Here is a 5000-nt window from a genome sequence, read left to right as displayed (position 1 = left end):
AAGAGGAGGATGAGGAGGAGGAAGAGGAAGAGGAGGATGAGGAGGAGGAAGAGGAGGATGAGGAGGAGGAAGAGGAGGATGAGGAAGAGGAGGATGAGGAAGAGGAGAGGAGTAGGAAGAGGAGGAGGATGAAGAGGATGAAGAGGAGGATGAGGAAGAGGAGGAGGAGGATGAGGAGGAGGATGAAGAGGATGAGGAGGAGGAAGAGGAGGAGGAGGAGGAGGAAGAGGAGGATGAGGAAGATGAGAGGAGTAGTGTTTAGTGGGAAGCAGACTAGTTACCTCGTCCAGGCAGTTCACTCGCACGTCTGGTCTCCCCAGCAGCCGCACGACCTCCGAGCTGTCCCCTGCACACAACCAGGTTAGAGGTCAGAGGTCAAGTTATATAGTGCCAGGTGACCCCTGTAGAGGTTAGAGGTCAAGTTATATAGTGCCAGGTGACCCCTGTAGAGGTCAAGTTATATAGTACCAGGTGTCCCCTGTAGAGGTCAAGTTATATAGTACCAGGTGTCCCCTGTAGAGGTCAAGATATATAGTGCCAGGTGTCCCCTGTAGAGGTCAGAGGTCAAGTTATATAGTGGGAGGCAGGCTTGTACGAAATTCCGAATTGAGTGAATTTCAATTCAAAGTAATGCCATAATACGAACACTAGGTGCTGTCATTACCTTGAATTTCTTTGAATTTAATCTACACCATCCATTGAAAGTACATAGAACACCACCACCTAGTGTTCGTATTATGGCATTACTTTGAATTTGAAATTCTTTCAATTCGGAATTTCGTACAAGCCTGGTGGGAGGTGTCCCCTGTACACAAGTCAAGACAGAGGTCAGAGGTCAAGTTATATAGTGCCAGGTGACCCCTGCACACAACCAGGTTAGAGGTCAGAGGTCAAGTTATATAGTGCCAGGTGTCCCCTGTAGAGGTCAGAGGTCAGTTTATATTGTGCCAGGTGACCCCTGTAGAGGTCAGAGGTCAGCTTATATTGTGCCAGGTGACCCCTGTACACAAACCAGGTAAGAGGTCAAGTTACTGTATACACAACCAGAGGTCAAGGGTCAAGGGAAGGCAAGTTGATTTGTACAGCGCAAGGATGTCAAACTCCCCCTGCCCTCTGCACACAAGTCAAGTCAAGTGCACTCGATTGTCAAAAATCTATGTTACTACGCTGCGGGTTCGATTCCGGCCCGCGTCATTTGCCGATTCTTCCCTATCTCTCTCTCCTCACTCATTTCCTGTCTCTCCTCCACTATCCTGTCAAAAATAAAGGCAAAAAAACCCCTAAAAAATCTATGTGGTTTACACAGAAGTTTACAATTGCATTTGACCAGTCTCCAATATGGAGTTAAAACTAAACATACAGTTCATATAACTAACCAGACAACCAGAAGTCAAGGGAAGTTGATTTGTGTAGTGGAGGGATGTCACACTCAGGCCCAGGGGTCAGATCTGACCCGCGGAGTAATTTTATCCAGGACTCGAGATCATTACAAATGTGAATTACAGTTGGTCCAAATACACCATCAATACATACTGAAATATTATGATTTGAACACGCCAGAATTGTTGTTGTTGTTGGTTTTTTTTTAAAAAAACTTTTATACCTTTATTTAGTATGGACACTGAGAGTGTCACAGGAAACGAGTGTGAGAGAGGGGGAAGGATTGTCAAAGAACCTCGAGTCGGGAATCGAACCCGGGTCGTTGGCGTATTGGTATGGCGTCTTATAGCTCATTCAGCCACCACACCCCCAGGCAGGGCTGCAAAATTAATCGAAAATAATCGAAAATCGTGATCAAATCATGAAATCGAAGTAGTGATTTTAATCGTGACCTAATCGTGGCAATAGTGACCTACCTTTGAGAGCGTCCTTGAAGCCAGAACATACTGACAGGCTGGTGTTTCTGGCCAGGAATCTGTCCACCTAAGTTTCATGCTATTGCCTTTATTATTATTATTACAATTAATTTTATTTTGCTCATCCCTTATATAATTCATTCTATAATTAAAAAAAAATCTGCAAAAAAATCAATAATCATGATTAATAATCGTAATTATGATTTTGACCAAAATAATCGTGATTATGATCTTGACCAAAATAATCGTGATTATGATCTTGACCAAAATAATCGTTATTATGATTTTGACCAAAATAATCGTGATTATGATTTTTTCCATAATCGTGCAGCCCTAGGCCAACACAACTAAGTATGATGAGATTAGTGACATGACATGCCAGCCTGAACACTAGTGATATGGTGTCTTTTAGTCCACTTCTAATGTGAAAGTGAAGTGAAAGCCCAACTGGGACACTCCAACTCCCATTGTCATTGTGACACAGCAGCACTCCACAGCACACAAGCCTCATCCATGCAAGGGGGCAGCCCCAAATGGCGCCCGAAAAGGAGCAGTGTGGCGGGACGGTACCATGCTCAGGGTACCGCTGCCATGGAGGAGGATGGGGGAGAGCACTGGTTAATTACCCCCCCTCCCCCAATCCACCCCCCTACCCACCAATCTGGCGGGTCGGGAGTCAACCTATGTTGTTTAATCTGTTCTATTGCATTTCATACACTCAGGCATGGGCAGTTCTAGACAGGGGCCACGGTGGGCCAGGCAGTCATGGGTGAGCAGTTAGGGCGTCAGACTTGCATCCCAGAGGTTGCCGGTTCGACTCCCGACCCGCCAGGTTGGTGGGGGAAGTAATCAACCAGTGCTCTCCCCCATCCTCCTCCATGACTGAGGTACCCTGAGCATGGTACCGTCCCACCGCACTGCTCCCCATGGGGCGCCACTGATGGCTGCCCCCTTGCACGGGTGAGGCATAAATGCAATTCTGTTGTGTGCAGTGTGCAGTGTTCACTTGTGTGCTGTGGAGTGCTGTGTCACAATGACAATGGGAGTTGGAGTTTCCCAATGGGCTTTCACTTTCGCTTTTCACTGTAGATTTACTCCTGGCCCCTGATTTGGCCCCTGTGCTCAACAGCCAATGACTGCGACATGATAAAAAAAATGTATATTATATATTCATAACGTGAAAAATGCACATCTTTTGCCAATTGATGTGCCCTCCTGAAAAAAGAATGGCCCCACCTCGGCCCCACCTTGGTCTACAATTGCCCCTGGCATTCCATTATGAAAGAAAAAAAACACCTGCTTTAAGCAAAGTGATGCTATACTCTCTACTCTACTCTAATACTTTTCGTCTTCTCTGTTTTGTTTTGTTTGTTTGTTTTTGGGTTTTTTTTGGGGGGGGGGGGCATGGTTTTTATCTCTTTGTAAAGCACACTGAATTGCTTCCAAGTATGAAATGCGCTTTAGAAATGAATTGCCTTGTAAGACAATGGTTTTGGATCATAATTGTTATCAACAGGTGCAATAACCTATCGTGTCTCCTAAACAAGTTATTCCATGACGAAAAAACATTGAACACCTGTTTTATAAGTAAACAAAACAAAGATTATGGATCATATAAAATGTTCTTACCAGCTGAGATAACCTGAAGCATCTCTTTCTCTGCCGCGCTGAGTTCCCCTCTCTTCGGGGCCGTGGTGTTCTGCTGCGCAGTCATACTTTGGTCTTCTGTGAAAAGCAGCAACACAACTGTTTGGAAGGAAATCTTGTTCCGTCTGTCTGTGCGCCAGCAGGCACCGTGGAAAGTATCCTACTAGCGCAAGGTGGCGAACTGTTGAACCTGCTGTGATTTATACCACGGTAACCAGGCGACGGGAGCCATCCTTTGGGACATACCACCCTGGAGACTAATAAGGGGGTGTCCAGATTTCAACGCTTGACATATTTCGTTGGTTCTTAATTTCTCCTCACTTGTCTTGGTGCTCATTCAACAAATTCGTATAGTTGAATGTGTTTATAAAAAACGCCTGTCGTGATTTTTGTGGATTATGACGGAGAATGATACCTCTGTTTTTGGAGTCCAACCTGTTACCTCGCGCGGAAAGGTTTCCTCTGACTGTACTTGAACAGCTTTTGCCCACAGAGATTTAGACGAAATTCAAACTCTTCCAAACCCGGTGTCTGTGTCCAAGCGTTCTTTTGCTCGAGGTCTTCCCCACTGCCAGGTAAACAAACGCCAGACACGATGCTTCTTTGGCAGTCCTGTGTTTAATTATGTTTTTCAGAACTGATACTGTACTTGGAAAGGACACGATGTGCTTTTGTAGTGTCGCTACATTGTAACTAACGGTCACTGTGCAAAAAAAGTATCGGGCGCACACAGTATATATTTACATGCGCTGCCAGTCTCGCTATAGCAGCAGGACTATAAATGAACTTTTTCCATCACTAGCCAACATTGGCTTGTAGATGTTAATCGCACTAGCACACTTGCCAACATTACAAGACACGTACTAGCCTAAGCTGTCCTTTCTACCAGCCAAACGGATTTTTTACCAGCATTTGGCCGGTTGACTGGTGTTAATTTAGAGCCCTGCTTAACAGTGAAACGGACCTCACTGTAAATCTAGAAGTAGCCACAGACTGGTCGTGTTATGACTTTCACCTCGTCAGTGTTGTATGGCGGTAATCCACAGCGTAGTGGTAAGCCTGGGACGCATCTTGAATGGCAACAACAGGACTACAACAGCCGTCTGCCTATTTAGCCACCAGAGTGCGCTGATTTTACTGCGTGCGCACCACAATTTGGGAAGCGTAAAATAATAGATAAGTTTGGCGTTGTATAACGAATTAGGTTGTCTGAAATTGCAGACGATATACTAGCTGTTTAATATTATAAATGTGTGATCTTTGTAAGAATCGTGCAGTTCAACAAAATGTGATGTTGGAGAGCGGGTGTCTGTCTAGTTGTAATAGCCTACTCGCCGCCCGTATACCAGGGCACAGGTCAGGTGGATATGCAATATGCACAATTATTAAGACATTATTATCACGGAATAAAATCTCTACAACGTGATAGGCTACAACCACAAGCAAGTCGCGCCAGCCAACCATATAGTGCTGTGCTGCGTCGTCGTGTTGCTGCTG

At 45.2% G+C, this 5000-nt stretch overlaps 1 protein-coding gene across 1 annotated transcript in view; it reads left to right on the top strand.

Moving 5' to 3' along the window:
• bzw2 (basic leucine zipper and W2 domains 2) overlaps nt 1–5000 on the top strand; it is a 33536-nt gene that overhangs the window by 6521 nt on the left and 22015 nt on the right. The window contains exon 2 of the mRNA XM_063185005.1: nt 4041–4078. The gene's annotated coding sequence lies outside the window, so the exon portion shown is untranslated. The remainder of the gene's footprint in view (nt 1–4040; nt 4079–5000) is intronic.

Source organism: Engraulis encrasicolus, chromosome 20 (genome assembly GCF_034702125.1).
Source record: "Engraulis encrasicolus isolate BLACKSEA-1 chromosome 20, IST_EnEncr_1.0, whole genome shotgun sequence".
NCBI lineage: Eukaryota > Metazoa > Chordata > Actinopteri > Clupeiformes > Engraulidae > Engraulis > Engraulis encrasicolus.
The sequence above is the reverse complement of the archived record's forward strand: the minus strand, read 5'-3'. Positions and strand labels throughout refer to the sequence as shown.